This window comes from Callorhinchus milii, unplaced genomic scaffold (genome assembly GCF_018977255.1).
Source record: "Callorhinchus milii isolate IMCB2004 unplaced genomic scaffold, IMCB_Cmil_1.0 Scaffold2, whole genome shotgun sequence".
NCBI lineage: Eukaryota > Metazoa > Chordata > Chondrichthyes > Chimaeriformes > Callorhinchidae > Callorhinchus > Callorhinchus milii.
In genome coordinates this window covers 124,271,695-124,291,342 of record NW_024704743.1, presented here as the reverse complement: position 1 = coordinate 124,291,342, position 19,648 = coordinate 124,271,695, and the positions used below count along the sequence as shown (strand labels likewise).

At 46.8% G+C, this 19,648-nt stretch overlaps 1 protein-coding gene across 2 annotated transcripts in view; it reads left to right on the top strand.

The window, feature by feature from the left end:
* LOC103190096 (anion exchange protein 2) overlaps positions 1 to 19,648 on the top strand; it is a 110,471-nt gene that overhangs the window by 20,451 nt on the left and 70,372 nt on the right. The window contains exon 2 of one of the 2 annotated variants that reach the window (XM_042346913.1): positions 669 to 827. The gene's annotated coding sequence lies outside the window, so the exon portion shown is untranslated. Of the gene's footprint in view, positions 1 to 668; positions 828 to 4,746; positions 4,828 to 19,648 lie in introns of those variants that run through there. The other variant, XM_042346914.1, reaches the window with a different exon arrangement.

The window sequence follows — 19,648 nt, the reverse complement described above, 5'->3', positions numbered from 1 at the left end:
GTCATGCTCCGCCACTGTCAAGTGCTCTGGGATGCTTCCTTGTGTGAGGAGGGTTATATAAATGCAAGTTTTGTTGTCCTGGCTCTCTGGAACAATCTGAGTCCCTTCACCTTACACCTTCTCCCCTTGTCTTCCAACTCTCTTAAAATGGATCTCCTTGACCGTGACACCCTCAACTCCCCCATTCTTCCCGCCCTCCCTCTCTCCCTCCCTCCGCACTTACATTGCATAGAATTGTGGAAAATGTAGTCTTCCCCCTGAGCACTTACCGGCTGTATTAAATTAATCACGTGCTGTGTAGCTTATTGATTAAATTGCATTTTCTACGATATAGTTTGCTTGCAACTCGGATTTTGCGTAAGACATATTAAATGTTATGGTCTCAACTGTTATGACTTGTATGAGTTTCACTGGAGTGCTTGTGCTGATACTCTCCTCCACTGGACCTTTCTGTTCTAGTCCCATTTCCACCTTTGCCTTCTCCATCATGTTAGTGCTGTTGCCAACTCCTGCCCTCTCCTGCCCCCCCCCCCCCCCCCCAGATGTGGTCTAAACTAGGGCAAACGTTTTCAGAAATGTATAAATAGTTAACTAACCTAATCCTTAACCTGAAAGCTAATCAGTAGAGTGCTGGAATTCTAAATGTTCACCCATCTCCTGTTTTGCAGGCGAGTTCACAGTAAATCACGGAGTCACTACCTCACCAGTGCAGCCATTTCCCGGTCGACACGTGGGACGTGAGCTTGGGAAACTTCGCAGGAGTCGACACTGCTGAAGGCAGAAATTTTGCGTTGGCACAGAACCTGAGGCAACCTCATGAATTAGAGGTGAGCTGTGCAAAAATACACAGTAATTTATAATCTTCCCCTGTTTTTGTTGTGGAAATAACTTGATCCTTAATAATAAACCTTGCATTTGATATAGAGTCTTATCACATCTTTGAGACGTCTCAAAGTGCTTCACAGAATATACTGTAAAGTGAATTGACTGTAAATTTTGTGGGCGAAAAGTGGCAGCCAATTGTGCACAGCAGTGTCTTACAAAGTGACAACATTATTATTTTTATTTATTTATTATTTATTTTATTATTCTAAAGCACTTCAAGCAGTTAACTGATCACCTGAGCTGGGTAGGGGAGTTGCAAAGATGACTGAAAGCACGATCAAGGAGATGGGTCTTAAAGTAGCCTTAAAAGCCGGGAGGGAAGGAGAGACGGAGGAATTCTGTGAATGGAGGTACAGAGAGTAGAATAGTTGAAAGCTGTAACTAACTTGTGCTTTTTTGCCCTTCAGCCTGGTCATGTTCTGTACAGTGCAGTTCTGTAATAACTTGCTTCGTTATAGTGCATATTGTAATCTGGTTACACTGTGGACCCTATTCACCATGCATGTGCATGGCTGGCCAGCTTGCTTTCGGTGTGCTAAATTTTCGCACTAAAATGACCGACTTCTGGGTCATCAGGTCTCTATCGGGAGTCCCCTAGTGTAGTGGTTAATGTGCTCACCTTGCAAGTAACAGAACCCGGGTTTGATTCCCAAGCCGCAAAACTTTAGGCCAGTCTCCTTACTCCACACACCTATTTACCTAGCAGTAAATATGATCCCGGTTGTTAGTCGAATGGCGGATCGCTTTCTGGGTATAACAATCACTCAAAAAAAAAACTTGGTCATTCATTCCACGACTGTTGACAGGACACTGCTGTGTGGGATGTCCTCCCGACGTGAAAGGCGCTATACCAATGTAATTTTGTTATTGTTGCAATTGGCTGCCGTATTTCATCCACAAAATACAGTCAATCCACTTTACCGTATATTCTGTGAAGCGCTTTGAGACGTCTCAAAGACATGCTAAGTGACTATATGAAATGCAAGGATTATATTATGTATTTAAGATGCAGCTTGAAGCTCAAATAGTCCAATGTTAGGGTGAATATTTTGGAACGACAATAATAAATTGCATTTATGTAGCGCCTTTCGGGTCGGGAAGACATCCTAAGGCGCTGATTAAATGGGAAGGCTGAGATGAAATGGCCTTTCTTCCTCCAAACCAGTCTTGTGAATTGAAAGAGAGGAAAGCAACTTATTTTGCTATTCAGAAAGACAGGACGAGGGTCATTGTTAGATATCAATCATAGAAGTGAATACAGTGGCTTTGCCACTGTATAATTGTCTGCCTGAGGTAAGGCAGGAAATAGCTTCTAGCACTTTGGCACAGTGACGCCTCTTGGAATGTCTGATTGATTCACTGCCAACCAACACCCGCTGCTTTGGTATTGACTGTGAATTCATAATGTAAAGGACGAACAGTTACAAGTACGCAAAGCCAAGTGAAACGTTAGAGGTCAGAAATGCTAAACCCTTCCTATTACTTATTTTGAGGAACGTCATTACAGTGTGCTTTGAAATATGATGCCCTCCTCAGACTACTGAGTTTGGTAGTGACCAAAGCTGGCTAATGAATGATTGGAGAAAATGTCAATCTTAGAAAGGCTGGTTCCACTTTAAAAGTAGCGGGTTTGTGGAGTGAGAATCCAAACTGGTCTCCCCGAGCGTGTAAGGGTTGACTCTGGGCGTGATTGTTTCTCAGATGGCAGGAGGGTATATTAACAACATTCCTTAATTTTGGAGCGCTTTTGGATTACGGATACAGTTTCGTTGGATTCCTAGAATGTTGAGCAGAGAAATGGGTCATTTGGCCCAGTTAGTCTGTGCTGGTAATTTTCTCCACAGTTTAATCTAATCCCACTCTCTTTACTAGCTGCACTCTCTACTATTCCTTTTTTTCGATAATTTATCTGACGTCTCTTTTTCAGTTTATTTTCCACTTTCCCAAAACAACAGCTTACATTTATAGAGCCCCCTCATGCCGGGAGGTATTTTGGAGCGCTTAACAGTGGCAGAGCCTGATACCGAGTCACGGGAAGGTGACCATACAACAACAACAACAACAACAAGATTCCATTTATAAAGCGCCTTTCACGTCAGGAGGACGTCCCAAGGCGCTGCACAGTTGGGTCATGACCCGAGCAGGGGGGAAATGGTCAGGGTGAGGAGAGGGAAGGGAGGGAGCGAGGAGGGGGGAAATGGTCAGGGTGAGGGGAGGGAAGGGAGGGAGCGAGGAGCGGGGAAATGGTCAGGGTGAGGGGAGGGAGCGAGGAGGGGGAAGAGAGTCGAGAGGGGAGCTGAAGGCACGGTCAAAGAGAAAGGTTTTGAGACCGGCCTTGAAGGAGGAAAGGGAGGAAGCGGCGAAGGCACTGGGGGATGGAGTTCCAGAGCCTGGGGGCTGAGAGGCTGAAGGCCCGACCACCGATGGTAGGGCGGTTGGGGCGGGGGACGTGGAGCAGACCGGAGACAGAGGAGCGGAGGGTACGGGCAGGTAGGTAGGGGGATAGTAGGTTGGAGAGGTAGGAGGGAGCAAGGCCGTGAATGGCCTTGTAGGTGAGGATGAGGATCTTGAAATCAATCCTCTGGGGGATGGGGAGCCAGTGGAGGCGAGCGAGGGTGGGAGTGATGTGGTCCCGAAGCCTGGTGCGGGACAGTACACGAGCTGCAGAGTTCTGAATGACCTGCAGCTTGTGGAGGGAGTTGGCGGGAAGGCCGGCGAGGAGAGAGTTCCCATAGTCCAGCCTTGAGGTGACAAAGGCGTGAACCAGGGTTTCAGCAGCGTGAGGGGTGAGGTAATGGCGTAGTCTGGCGATATTCCGGAGGTGATGGAAGGCGGTGCCAGTTGTGGTGCGGATGTGAGGGAGAAAGGACAGCTCAGGGTCGAACAAAAGTCTATGGTCGACCATAGCCACGGTTGAAGAGGATGATCTTCGAGTGTGACCTGAAAATGGGAAGAGAGGGGGCAAGGCGAAGGGATTGAGGGAAAGAGTTCCACAGCTTTGGGGCGGAGTGGTTGACAGCACAGCTGCCGATGGTGGGGCAGAGGATCCGGGCAACAAGGAGGGGCCAGAGCCAGTTGAGTGGAGGCAGCTGGTAGTGGTGTTGGGAGAGAGCAGGTGGGGATGGTCCCAGGGTATGAAGGGATTTAAATACAAGAGTGAGGATTTTGAAATCGATCCACTCTGTGACAGGGAGGCAATCAAGGTTGATAATCACTGGAGTAATGGAGGTACGGAGTTTAGTGCTGGTGAAAATATGGGCGGCGGAGTTTTGAATTAGTTGAATTTTGTGAATAGTGGAGCAGGGAAGACCAGCGAGGAGAACGTTTGAGTAGTCGAGGTGGGAGGTAATGAAGGCGAGGAAGCGGCAGCTTTTGGAGTGAGGTATGGACGGTGGAGGAAATCGGTCTGGCCAGGGTGGGGTAGGAAGGATGCTGGGGTCAAACCTGACACCTAAGATGTGCACGGGTTTGGTGAATCTGAAGGAGATATCAGATAGGTTGAGGAGGTCGAACCACAGGAGCGAAGACGTCGACCAGAGCCAAAGTGTATGTCTTCTGTCTTCAACGTTCAGCTGCTGAGAGTTTGTGCTCATCCAGGCCTTGATGTCTGTCAGACAAGCTGAATAACAACATCAACAACTTAGGTGGCGCTGTCTTGCGTGATCCAAAAAACAAGAGGAAAGTACGATATAGATCTGCATCAATTTCGAGTCAAATTGAAAATGAAGCCAAAGGCACAAAGTTTCTTGAAATAGAAATGTTCATTCTTAAATTGCAGTAAATACGCTTCTGTCTCTTGTTTTTATTGAGGACGTGCAAGATGCCACCTATCGGTGATCAATTGTTTGGAGACCCCTCTCCTAATCCCTCTGCCTCCTCTGTCCGTGCCCGGATTCACAAGCCTTCGTTCTTGGGAACCTGCACCTATTACTTTGGAATTAGGTAAGCAGGATGTCCCTCCAGAGTGAGAGTGCGCATTTCATTCCAATGTATGGGGATCTCTATGTGTAAGTGGGATGCATGGAATTTGGTTTGGATGCAACAACAGCTTGCATTTGTATAGAACCCTTCACATGGAGTAGCATCCTGGAATGCTTCATAGTGGTGGAGTCTGACTCCGAGCCAAGGGGAGAGGGAGGGGGAGGTGACATTCAGCCCAATTAAAAAGGAAGGTCTTTAAGCATGATTTGAAAATAGGGAAGGGGCAAGGCGGAGGGATTGAGGGAGAGTTCTAGAGCTTTAGGCCATAATGGACGGAGGCTACTGATGGTGGAATAGAGGGACCGAGAGACGATCAGGAGGCCAGAGCCAGCCGAGCGGAGGCAGTGGTAGACTAGGGGCTGAACAGGTTGGATAGATAGATAGAGCATGAAGGGATTTGACAACGAGTGATAAGATCTTGATGGAGCTGGGGAGACCAGCGAGGAATACAACAACAACAACTTGGATTTATATAGTGCCCTCCACGCCGAACGGCGTCTCAGAGCGCTTTACTGTTTCGGATCCCGGGACCGAGCCAGGCGGAGCGGGGGGGAAGGTGACCAAAGGCGCGGTCGAAAAGAAAGGTCTTCAGCAGAGACCTGAAAATGGGAAGGGAGGGAGCGAGACGAAGGGAGTGAGGAAGGCAGTTCCAGAGCCTCGGGGCATAGTGGCTGAAGGCACGGCCACCGGGGGTGGAGCAGAGGACTCGGGGGACAAGGAGGAGGCCAGACCCGGAGGAACAAAGGCAACAGGTACTGTGCTGAGGAGAGAGGAGGTCAGAGAAGTCGGGGTTACAGATGAGTGCAGGGACTTGAGTACAAGAGTGAGGATCTTGAAATTGATCCTCTCTGGGATAGGGAGCCAGTGCAGTCTGGCAAGGACTGGGGTGATCGGGGAGTGGAGTTTCGGAGTAGTCCAGCCGAGAAGTGACGAAGGCGTGGATGAGGGTTTTGGCTGCTGTGGGTGTGAGATATGGACGGAGGTGGGCAATGTAGAGGGAAAAAAAGTGGTCCTGCTCTGGGAACTGATGTGGGAGGAAAAGAAAGCTGGGAATCAAAGCTGATGCTTAAGTTGCGCACCGGTTCGGTGAGTCGGAGGGAGAGTCCGGGGAGGCGGAGGAGTTCAGACAGTCAGGAGAGAAGACGTTGACAGGAGCCAAAGATTACGACTTCCATCTTTCCGATGTTCAGCTGCAGGAAATTTACGCTCATCCGGGCCTTGATGTCCATCAAACAAGCTGACAGGACATCAGGGGACTGGGAGTCGCAGATGGAGTAGGAGGAGAAGTGGATTTGGGAGTCATCTGCATATATGTGGAAGCTGAACCCATGTCTGTGGATGACACAAGAGAGAGCATGTAGATGAGGAAACAAAGGGCTAAGGATGGAGCCTTGGGATACTCGGCAGGTGACTGGGCGGGGGCGGGAGGAGAAACCATTTGCTGAGGTGCATTGTTGGCGGTTAATTAAGAAGGACTCGAACCATGTGAGTTCAGTCCCATTAACAAAGAAACAAACAAAAATTACATTTGTAAAGCGCCTTTCACATTGGGAGAACATCCCAAGGCACTGGAGAATCATTGTTTCGGGCCCGAGCTGGGGGTCAGGATTGGGAAGAGTGGAGGGCAGGAAGGGGAAGGAGGGTGGCCGAAGGCACAGTCGATGAGGAGGGTCTTGAGACGGATCGTGAAGAAGGCAAGGGAGGAGACGAGGCGGAGGGACTGCAGGGTGGAGTTCCAGAGGATGAGGGCAGAGTGGCAGAAGGCCCGCCCGACAATACTGGGGCAGTCGAGGCGGGGACATGAAGAAGGCCGGAGACAGCTGAGCAGAGGAGGAGTTGGGGAAGCCGACAAGCAAAGAGTTTGCGTAATCGAGGCAGGATGTTATGAATGCGTGTATGAGTGTCTCAATGACCTCAGCGTGAGACAACGGTGGAGCTGAGCGATCTTCAATTGGCTGCTGCGTTTTGGCCACAAAATATACAGTCAATTCACTTTACAGTGTATTCTGTGAAGCGCTTTGAGACGTCACGAAGATATGATAAGGTGCTGTATCAAATGCAAGATCATTATGTTGCGGAGGTGGGGAAAGGCGGATGTGGGGTATGATGGGCAGTTGAGGGTCGAACAGGATGCTGAGGTTCCATGTTGGCTCCATAAGATGTAGAGTGCATTCATGGAGGGAGATGCTGTCAGCGCCCGAGGATGACGAGGGAGAAGAGGTGGTGGAGTAGGATGGTGTGATCGGCTGTGTTGATGGCAGTGGAGAGGTTCAGGAGGACGAGGAGGCAGAGGGAGCCCTAGACACAAGAGAGAGAGAGAGAGGATGTCATTTGTTATTTTGATGAGCGCTGCCTCTGTGCTGTGGGCGAGGCAGGAGTCAGACTGGAGGGGTTTGAGTAGGGAGTGGAGGGTGAGGTGTGAGCAAAGTTGGTTTGCAACAACGCATTCCAGGGTTTTGGCCAGGATTAAATCAATATTACAAACAATACTAAAACATCAAAAATACAGGGATTTAGGGTGAGGGGCTCAGTTTTGAAACTAGAATCCAGTGGGGGAGTGAGCACCAGCACAGACACGATGGGGAGAGAGCAGGGAATGGGATTAGAATAGAGCTTCAGTAGGGGAGCGAGTACCAGCAGACACACAATGGGCTGTTGGAACAATTGGAGATGTGAATAGACTCCCAACAAAAGTAGATATTGCCATCAATGAACTAATGAACTGTTATAACAGCTTAAACAAATAAGAGGTTTGAAGGTTGATAACTATAGACAGAAAAGCTGTTTTCTGTTTTCAGACCACTTTATAGTCTAACAAAATTCAAACCAGGGTGAGCAGATTAATAATCAGCTCCTCAGACGTTCTGTGTCAGCCTGGCTCAGTTGGGAGCAAAAGGCAAAATATTGCAGCTGTTGGAAATGTGAAATAAAAACAGAAGTTGTTGGGAAGACTCAGCAAGCCGGGCAGCATGTATGGAGAGAGGAAAGTGGGTTAACGTTTCAGGTCAATGATGGACGTCAGAACAGGTAGTACTTTTGCTTCCGAGTCAGAAGGTTGTGAGTTCAAGCCCCACATCAGGACTTGGAACTCATATAGTGGAGTGTTGCGGGTGCCATCCTTTGGATAAGATGTTAAACAGAAACCCCATCTGCCTGTTTACCTGGATGTTGAAGATCTCATGGCATTATTGGAAAAGAAATAGGTGTTTCTCCCAGTGTCTGGGTGATGCGATGTGCCCTTCAGCTGAATGTGTTGTTTCACTGCTGATGAAATCTTCACTGTTTATGCTGTGGGTTAAAGGATTCTGATTTCCTTCGCCCACAAAATATACAGTTAATCCACTTTACAGTATATCCTGTGAAGCGCTTTGAGACATCTCACCAACATGATAAGGTGCTGTATCAAATGCAAGGATTACTGTTATTAAATCAAATCACTGTGACTATTTGAGGCCACTGTCCTTTGAAGTCTGGTACCCGATGTGAGTCAAATCCAGGTTAATGGGCTAAAATTCTCTCAGGTGTAAAGAATCCAAGTGTAATGAACTTCAGGAGACTGAGTCCAGGTCTTAATAGACGCAGATTCACAGCATGAAACTGTACAATTCACTGCTAATTGGTACTAAACTGGAAATCTCCCTTCAGGCCACAAGTGTGGCTGGTCTGGGAAATCAAAATGTCTTTCAAGATCACAGATAATAATAATCTTTGCACTTAATGCAGCGCCTTATCACATCATTGAGACGTCTCAAAGCGCTTCACAGAATATACTGTAAAGTGAATTTACTATATATTTTGTGGGCAACACTCACAAGATTGGTGTGGATTAAGAAGGCCCATTCGGTTCCATCTCCAGAACACCCACCCTACTGTTTCCCGCCTCCCACCAATGAATCAAGCTGCCTTTCATATGTGTTCTGGCCTCAACCACTTTTCCTCACTGCTCTCCTCTGTCTCTAATTCTGTGATCAGTGGAGTCCTGTAGTTCAGTGGTTACAATAATAATTTGGTCACTCAATCCCGACTGTTTGTGCGACACTGCTACCGCAATTGGCTGTTGTTTTTCACCAGCAAATACACAATCAATTCACTTTACAGTATATCCTATGAAGCTCTTTGAGACGTCTCGAAGAAGTGAAAAGCGCTATTTCAAATGCAAAGGTTATTATGGTATTATTAGCCTCACTGCTCTCCTCTGTCTCTTACACTGGGATCAGCCTCACTGCTCTCCTCTGTCTCTAACACCTGGATCAGCCTCACTGCTCTCCTCTCTTTTACACTGGGATCAGCCTCACTGCTCTCCTCTGTCTCTTACACTGGGATCAGCCTCACTGCTCTCCTCTGTCTCTTACACTGGGATCAGCCTCGCTGCTCTCCTCTGTCTCTAACCCTGGGATCAGCCTCGCTGCTCTCCTCTGTCTCTTACACTGGGATCAGCCTCGCTGCTCTCCTCTGTCTCTAACCCTGGGATCAGCCTCGCTGCTCTCCTCTGTCTCTAACCCTGGGATCAGCCTCGCTGCTCTCCTCTGTCTCTAACCCTGGGATTAGCCTCGCTGCTCTCCTCTGTCTCTAACACTGGGATCAGCCTCACTGGTCTCCTCCGCAGCCTGTGGGGCCTAGGCAGTCCCTTACGTTGCCATGACCAGAGCTGGTGCAGGTTTCAAGTTACGTTTCTCCCACAAAATATAGTCAATTCACTTTACAGTATATCTTGTGAAGCACTTTGAGACATCTCAATGAAGTGATAAGGTGATATATCCAATGCAACCACTGAACACCACTGCAACCAGTGCTCTTAACACCTTGCACTGATGGGCATTGAGAGATCTGGTATTTGAGACGTCCTCCCGATATGAAAGAAGCTTTTTCAATGCAATTTGTTGTTGTTTGTTATTGACTGAGGATGTGGAGTTCTGTAGCTTAGTGGTTAGAGCACTTACCTCACAAGTGAGAGGACCTGGGTTCAATTCCCGGTAGGGTAAACCTTTGGGCAAGTTTCCTTCTCCACCTCTGCTTACCAGCAGTAAGTAGGAACCCGATTGTTAGTCGATTGATGGATTGGTTTCCGGAAGGTAATAATCCCTTAAAAAAAAATTTGGTCACTCAATCCATAACTGTTTGTGGGACTCTGCTGTGCACAATTGGCTGCCGTGTTTTACCCACAAAATATACAGTCAATTCACTGTACAGTATATGCTGTGAAGCGCTTTGAGATATCTCAGACACATAAGGCGCTATACCAAATGCAATGATTATTATTACCTGGCCGGATTCAGGACTGCTCCACACAGCATTCCTCTCTACGCCTAGTGATTTTTCTTCAATGACTGGCTTACAAAGGACATTTTTTTTTACTCATGGGAGAGGGGGTGGGGGTGTTGCATTGCACAATTGAAATCACGCTGCCTCGGTGTCTGAATGCATGGAGTTTGCAGATCAAAATCCAGAGAAGGTGGCAGGTTCCACCATCAGCTGGCAGTGCAATTACCTGCTCAGCAAGCTGTCTGCCTCTGTCCAAGCTGTCAGAACAGCTCAGACACAATCCACGATCACAAGTAAGGAAACCCCAGGCAGTCAGCTTGAAGACCGTTCAAATGTTCTTCGCTTCAACTCAGCATTAACTGACCTGCGAACGAACACCTCAGTGAGATTTTTCGTCACCTCCAGTCATCTGTCTGTGATGGGTTACCACGAGATGATCGCACTCAGCCACCCACCTCTCCGTGGCAGCGTATATAATAATAATTTAATATAATCATTGCATTTGATATAGCTCCTTATCATGTATTAGGAACGTCTCAAATGCTTCACAGGATATACTGTGAAGTGAATTAACTGTGTATTTTTTGGGCGGTCATAGTCTGTCTACACTTTGACCCTCAAATACATTGTTTTGGTGTGGGGGAGAGAGTGTTGTATTGTTAGGGTGGAGGCTTTTTGTCCTTTCATGTGAAATGTTATATCGAGGCTCGGACTTCCTATTCAAGTGGACCTTAAAAGATCCCATGGCACTAGTCGAAAAAGAAGGGGGATTTCTCCCAATGCCCTAGCTAACAAATCCAGTTAAATTCACGGCTGTTTAAGTTGTGCGCAAATTGGCTGCTTAGACTATATGAGTTTTGTTTTCTGTCTTACTGTGAAGTGCTTTGAAACATTTCAACATGATTAAACATAAATTGCAAAGATTATTATCTTGTCTACCTTTTAAACATCCCAATTAATTGAGTCTGTCTGTACCTCTTTGTCAGCCTGGCTTAGTTGGTAGCACTCTCACCTCTGAGTCAAGAAGATTGTGGGTGCAAAGCTGCCCCACTTCAGAAAACAAAACTCATATATATCACTTGATTAGGTGTTAATTCTAAATTACTGCTGACCAATCGGAAACTGGTTGCATCCAGAGGGTATAAAAAGGGAATAGCTGCGAGAGCCTCACTTGAGCAGAGAGGCCAAAGTGCTCTTTGGTGCAGAGGGGGAAAGTAGGTGTAAGGTTGTAGTATATCTTCTAACGACAATAATATAGGGATAAAAAGAGTGAGAGGAGAGAATGGCCTGGCAGGTAATGTGTGAGCAAAGTGGTATGTGGGAGTTGATGGAGGGCAACCTGAGCCCAGGTGACCACATCTGCAGAAAATGTCTTCAACTGAGGAAGCTCCAGCTTAGAATAGCTGAGCTGGAGTCTCAGGTGGAGACACTGCGCAGCATTACAGATGGGGAGAGCTTCCTGGGCAGTTTCATCCTGGAGCCAGACACTCCCATGAGTCCCAGGGATCATTCCGTTACCAGCCACGGACAGGACTGGGTGACGGTTAGACAGGCGCGTAAGAGGACCCGAAAGAGAGAGGCAGAGGAACCCCAGGCTTTAACCTTGTCCGACAGGTATGAAATACTTGCAACCTGTGTGGACAAGGAAGTCTGTGAGGAAGATGGGCAAACTTACCCCAACACCTCTATACAGGAGGCCACATAAAACGGAACAGTCAGAAGGAATATAATGGTGATTGGGGATGAGACAGTCAGGAAGACTGACGCACTTTTCTGCAGCCGTAGCAAGGAGACAAGAAGACTCTGTTGCCTTCCTGGGGCCAGGGTGAAGGACGTCACTTCCGGGCTGGAGAAAAATTTGAAACAGGAGGGAGTGGATCCAATAGTTACGATTCACATAGGGACCAATGATGTAGGTAGGACCGGTAGGGACGAGTTGAGGAGCAAGTTTCAGGAATTGGGAGTTAAGCTAAAGAGTAGAACATCGAAGGTGTTAATATCGGGATTATTACCTGAGCCGGGGGCAAATTGGTACAGGCAAAAAAAATTAAAGATCTGAATACCTGACTAAAAGAATGGTGCGGAGGGCAGGGGTTTCACTCTATGGGCCACTGGCATCAGTATTGGGGGAGACGGGAGCTATTCCAAAGGAATGGACTCCACCTACACGGAGCTGGGACAAATGTCCTGGCAACACGAGTAAATAGGGAGGTAGACAGGGCTTTAAACTATTAAGGGGACGGGGGGGGGGTAAAATCAATCACATGTAATCCGTCACATTTAAAATTAGGACCGATGAAAGTGGGAGAGCAGATTAACCAGGGAGATGAGCAAAGTGTGTCAAGCGGGGAAAAGAAGCCCAGGGATAGGGTACTGGTGAATAGGACTAATAACCTGAAGTCAGAATTAAAGGCGCTCTGTCTGAATTCGCGAAGCATTCGAAACAAGAGAGATGAGCTAACTGCACAAATAGAAACAAACGGGTATGATCCAGTAGCCATCACCGAGACATGGTTACAGGGAGATCAAGGGTGGGAGCTAAATATTCCAGGGCATGTGGTGTATAGAAAAGATAGACAATGTGGTAAACGAGGAGGGAGGGTCGCCCTGTTAATAGGGGATGGGATAAAAACAGTAGAGAGGAAAGATTTTAAATCAGAAAAGCAGAAAGTGGAGTCAGTATTGGTAGAGGTACGTAACAACAAGGGGCAGAAACTCTAGTGGGTGTAGTTTATAGACCCCCGAACAGCAGTCACTGTATCTCTCAAGGTATAAATCAGGAAATTAGCAGAACATGTAGCAAAGGAAAAACATTAATTGTGGGTGATTTTAATCTGCACATAGATTGGGACAACCAAATTGGGAAAAGTATGAAAGAGGAAGAGTTTATAGAATGTATTAGGGATAATTATCTAGATCAGTTTGCCAAGGAGCCAACCAGGGAACAGGCCATATTAGACCTTGTTTTGTCTAATGAAGCAGAGCCGATCAGCAAACTGGAAATGAAGGCTCCTCGAGGGTAAAGTGATCATAATACGATGGAATTTAGCATTAAGTTGGAGAGAGAAGTAGTTAAGTCCGAAGCAAAGGTCTTAAATTTAAGTAGAGCCAACTTTGCTGGTATGAGAGAGGATTTGGCTAAAATAAACTGGGAAATTAGACTTAAGGATTTGACAGTAGACCAGCAATGGCAGATGTTTAAGGAGTTAGTGCAAAATTCCCAGCGAGCACGTATTTGAGGAATAAGAATGCCACAGGAAAGGTGGTCCAACCGTGGCTCACTGGAGCAGTTAGGGACAGTATAAAGTTAAAGGAAGAAGCCTATAAAACAGCTAAGATGAGTAGTAAACCCGAGGAATGGGAGAACTTTAGGGATCAACAAAGGAGAACCAAAAAAGTGATTAAGAGGGAGAAAATGTAACATGAGGGCAAACCAGCGAAGAACATAAAGACAGCATAGCATAGTAGTTAACACGCTCACCTGACAAGTGAGAGGACCTGGATTTGATTCCCAGGAAGGGCTAAACTATAGGCAAATTTCCTTATTCCACACACCTCTGGTTACCTAGCAGCAGGTAGGAACCCGGTTGTTAGTCGATTGGCAGATCGTTTTCCGATTGTAATAATCCCTCCAAAAAAATAATTTGGTCACTTAATCCACGACTGTTTGGGGGACACTGCTGTGCACAAAATATATACATCAATTCACTTTACCCAATATTCTGTGAGGCGCTTTGAGACATGTCAAAGACGTGATAAGGAGCTATAAAAAATGCAAGGATTATTATTATTACACCCGTCAGTTCAGGTGCAAATCCTTGACTGTCCACCGCCTTAGGATGTCCTCCCGACATGAAAGGCGCTTTATGAATGCAATTGGTTGTATTGTTGTTAAAACAAGACACACCTTGTGAAACTGAAAAGCACACCTGTACTGAAACAGCATCAGGAAAGGATTGGTTTACCAGCCCGATAGCCTTCCTGAATCGCTTACTGTAATTATACATCAACAGCCAAGGCAGTTTCTCAAAGGGTCACTCGATTGTCTCCCGTGGAAGGGACCAGGTTCTCAGGTAACAAAAACAGAAGTTGCTGGAACACACAGCAAGTCAGGCAGCATCTATGGAGAGAGGAAAGCAAGTTAACGTTTCAGGTCTATGACTGAAGCTCGCTGGGAACACTCAGCAGGTCAGGCAGCATCTATGGAGATAAGGAATTTGAATGTAAGGACCCAGAAGGATCCTTACATTCAAATCTCTTCTCTCCATAGTTGCTGCCTGGCCTGCTGAGTGTTCCCTGCGACTTCTGTTTTTATTCCAAGTAATACAAGGTCATCGGCCTGAAACGTTAACTCATTTTCCTCTCTCCATAGATGCTGCCTGACCTGCTGCGTGTTGCCAGCCACTTGTTTTTATTCCAGATTTCCAGTATCTACAATATTTTGTCTTTTGTAGCAGGTTCTTAGGGTTTATTTGACGTGAGCCTGCTCCAGGGAGGACAAAAACCAGCAAACTAATTGCATTTAGAAACTATATACAAAACTACATATGCCAGGGTCATGCAGTGAAGGCAAACTGGGACTTACTTCGAAAACAACTTGCACTTACACAGCTCCTTTTACGTATGATAAATTCCACAATATTGGGGATCACAGAGCAGGGATTTAAGGGTATTGACTAAAGTTACTGCAAATTATTAAAATGTTATTTAATACTAATAATCCTGGCATTTGATATAGCACTTTATGAAGTCATTTAGATGTCTCAAAGCGCTTCACAGAATATACTGTGTATTTTGTGGGCGAAATGTAGCAGCCAATTGCGCGCTCACAGTAATGTCCCTCAAACATCATTTATTTATTTTATGGAGGGATTATTCTCTCGGAAAGTGATTCACCAATCGATGAGCTACCAAATTCCCACTCATTGCTAGATAAACAGAGGCATTTGGAGTAAGCAAACTTGCCTAAGGTTTCGTCCTGCTCGGGAATTCAACCCAAGTCCTCCCACTTGTGAGGCGAGCGCTCTAACCGCTACGGGACTCCATCATGCAGAATAGCATCTCAGAGCACTGACGCAACAATTCCAACTCACAAAAACTCCCTCCTCTAAATATTCCTAAAACCTCTTCCTAGCATGCATTATCCACACACATACGGGTTCTGACGCAAAAGTGAGTGGCGACTGAGCCAAGCTGTAGACAATCAAGAACGCTGCAGCAGCCTGTGACCTGCAGCCTCTCCTGCCCTCCTCACTCAGCTCCCGAGCTCTCAGTGGATTGAGTTCAACATCCTCACCTTGCTACATGTTCCCTCTTGGGGATGTCATCCGCAGACTGGAGTAATAATAATAATAATAATCTTTGCATTTGATATAGCGCTTTTCACGTCGGGAGGACGTCCCAAAGCGCTTCACAGAACACACTGTAAAGTGAATTGACTGTATATTTGTGGGCGAACGCGTCAGCCAATTGCGCACAGCAATGTCCCACAAACAGTCGTAGATTGAAAATGACCAATTTATTATTGTTTTTGGTTTTGGAGGATTATTATTAGGCTCCGTGTGGAGTAAGGAAACTCGCCCGAGGTTTCGCCCTCTGCCTGGAATTGAACCCAGGTCTCTCACTTGCAAAGCGAGTGCTCTAACCACTGAGCTACAGGACTCCACGAGACGGAAGCCATACTTTTTGACTCGGCAACGTCTAAAATCTCACGGCTCTCACCTCCTCCACTACCTGACCTCCCCCTAAAACTCTCCAAACCCGTATGCAACCTTGGCGTCAGGTTCCACCCCCAATTATCCTTCCTCCCCCACATCCGGTCCCTCACCAGCACCACTTTCTTCCACCTCCGACGCATTGCCCGTCTCCGTCAATAGCTCTCCGAAAGCCGCTGAAACCCTGGTCCATGTCTTTGTCACCTCTCGGCCGGACTACTCCAACACCCTCCTCGCCGGCCTCCCCTCCACTACCGTCCATAAAATCCAGATTATACAAAACTCTGCCGCCCACATTCTCACCCGCACCAAACTCCGCTCCGTGATCCCCCCCAGTCCTGGCCCTCCCCCCCCACCCCCAAACTCCGCTCCCCGATCCCCCCAGTCCTGGCCCTCCCCCCCAGCCTCAAACCCCGCTCCCCAATCCCCCCAGTCCTGGCCAGACTGCACTTCAAGGAAATCAAGAATGGTGGAGGGCAAATAGGGGTGGAGGAGGATGACCCAAGGCACGTTCAAAGAGGAATCATAGAAACATAGAATTATACAGCACAGAAGGAGGACATTTGGCCCATCGTGTCTGTTACGGCTATTTGAAAAGAGCTATTCAATTCAACCCCGCTCTCTCCCCATAGCCCTGCAAACTTGTTCTCCCCAAATAATTATCTGCTTCTCTCTTAAACGTTGTTATCGAATCAGACAATGCATTCCAGATCCCAACAACTCGCTGTGTGAAAACATTTCTCCTCCCCTCCCCTCTGTTTCTTTTAACAGCTATTATAAATGGGTGTCCTCGGGTTACCGACCCACCGCCAGTGGGAATAGTTTCTCCTCGTTCACCCTATCGAATCCCCTCATCATTTTGAAACCTTCTATTAAATCTCCTCTTAACCTTCTCTGCTCCGAGGAGAATAATCCGAGCTTCTCTACCTCTCCTGATAACTGAGGTCCCTCATTCCTGGTGCCATTCTGGTCAATCTCCTTTCCACCCTCTCCAATGCCTTGACATCCTTCCTACAGTGTGGGGCCCAGAACTGAACCCAGTCTCTCGCTGAGGCCTCACCAGTGTTTATAAATATTCATCATAACTTCCTGACTTGTGGAGTCCTGTAGCTGTGGAGTCCTGTAGCTCAGTGGTTAGAGCACTCGCTTTGCAAGTGAGAGACCTGAGTTCAATTCCAGGCAGAGGGTGAAACCTTGGGCAAGTTTCCTTACTCCACACAGAGCCTAATAATAATCCCTCCAAAACCAAAAACAATAATAAATTGGTCATTTTCAATCTACGACTGTTTGTGGGACATTGCTGTGCGCAATTGGCTGCCGCGTTTGCCCACAAATATACAGTCAATTCACTTTACAGTGTGTTCTGTGAAGCGCTTTGGGACGTCCTCCCGACGTGAAAAGCGCTATATCAAATGCAAGGATTATTATTATTATTATTCTATGCCCTATTTATAAAGCCGAATATCCCGTATGCTTTTTTAACAGCTGTATCTACCTGTCCGGCCACCTTCAAAGATTTCCTTACATGACCCCCAGGTCTCTCTGTCCCTTCACCCCCTTTAAGATTGTACCATCAGCTTATATTGCCTCTCCTCATTCTTCCTCTCAAAATGCATTACTTCGCATTTCTCCACATTAAGCTTCAATTAAGGAAGGTCAATTAAGAAGACTAATTTTGCAAAGCTGTAATTTTTTCGGGATCAGGAAAGTGTTGGGAACATGAGGTCAGTCCACTGGCTGCTCTGGCAGCGGGGTGGCCTGCAAGCACTTTGTGATGTTTCCACATTACAGGTCATTATGAGCAATTAATTACTTTGGGAAATTGTTGTCAAGCCATCTTCCCGTCCCCTCTCACCTCCTCCCGGGCTGTGGTCAGGAGGATGTTGGCAAAACACTCGCTCGTTTTAGGCTGACTTATTCCCCAAAGCATACAGTTTGGGAGAAGTTGCTAGTACCACCCTATCCAGTCTAGCAGCGCGTGTAGTCCTGTAGCTCAGTGATTAGAGCATTCGTCTCACAAGTAAGAGGACCTGGGTTTGATTCCCGGGCAGTTTCCTTACTCCACACGCCTCTGTTTAACAGCAGTCAGTAGGAACCCGGTTGTTAGTCGTTTGGGGGATCATTTTTCCTGGGGTAATATCTTAAAAAAATTAAAATAAGAATTTGTTCACTCAATCCACAACTGTTTGTGGGACACTGCTGTGGGCAATTGGATGCCGCGTTTCGCCCACAAAATACACAGTCACTACACTTTACAATATATCCTGTGAAGCGCTTTGAAATGTCTCGAACAAATGATAAGACGCTATATCAAATGCAAGGATTGTTATTATGTATTTGATTTGTGTGTGTGAGAGAGAGAGGGGGGGGAGAGTGTGTGAGGTGTGTAAGAGAGTGCATTAAGTTGTAGAGGTCAAGTCTGGGTGTTCTGTTTTCCCCTTTCATGATTTTAGAAATATGTAAGGTGTCTTGACAGGTTGCAAGTGTCTCAACTTGTTGCTTTTATGTAGAGAATTGTGGACCTATATGTTGCCATCATATAGGTCGAGTCGCAAGGAATTGTGTGTGTGTGTTGGGTGAGGTATGGGGATGTGTGTGAGAGAGAGAGAGAGAGAGAGAGAAAGGTGCATCATGGATAACAGATTCCTTTTGATACGGTTTTGAAGGGAGTGCCGCAGTCCTGCCTCTTTTAGCAGTCCAGGAGCTCTCTACCCACCCATGCCATCCCCACCCCCATTTTGTTTATCGGAGTGGTTTGAGCTCGAGTTGGCTGGAGTTTGTCTGAGAAACCAGACTCTCTTAAGGGGGGAGCCTGTAATACTGGAGGCGGAGCCCTGTAATACGCTGCATATTTGGGGCTTGTGGTTGAGTAGGTTTATGCAAGGGTCATGTGAGACGGTTGGTGCAGTGAGCTTTGCTTAATGTTATGTTGCATTCAAGGAATTCGGATATTCAGAACTACCTTCAGCTTAGCCTAGTGCCCTGAACCGCTCAGGTTAACAGCCAGGACAACTGTGCGCTGTGTCAAACTCTCCGCCCATCCCCCACCCCACAACAGGCAGCACCTCAGTATTTGATTTTTCCATCTTTCTGATGACTGCGAGTGCCTGGAGTCTCACGGGCAGTTTAATCAGCTGCTAGTTTGTCTCAACAGGTAAGTCCGCTCAGGCTGGGAATGAAGCATTCATTCGGTTGCATAGAAAGGAGCTTGGACGCCTTTCAAGGCAGAGGAGGAGGAAAGTGTTTCTAGTCAACGGCTTTAAGTGAAGCAGTTTTACTTGACGGGGGGTGAAAAACTCAGCAAAACAGGATAGAACGTCTGTGTGGTGACTGGTTTCATTACTGGTTGGCTGGTAACCTGGTTCTCAGGAGCTAGTTAGTAAGTAACCAATGTCAGTAGCAGTTTACTGGTAACAGCCCACAAGTCACTATACTTTACAGTATATTTTGTGAAACACTGTAAGACGTCTTGAATACCTGATAAAGAGTTACATGGAATGCAAGGATTATTACTATAACTAGCTCATTTTGTCGAGAGTTTGTATGGCAAGGAAGTTTGTGTAGCAATCGCTGTCAGTATACTTTTCCTGGTAACTGGAGCTGAATGTATTTAGGAGCAGGTTAGGCATTAAAACTGGTTTCCTGAGAACTGGAACCCATTGTTGTCAGGAATTAGGAAACGCTGTGTGGTAACTGAAGTCCAGTGTTTCCAGGAGTTGGTAAACCATCCGTCCACAATTTGCTGGTGAGAACCGTACAGTATTCCAGTATTGCACTCACAGGATGACTACACCAAAGGCTTTGTA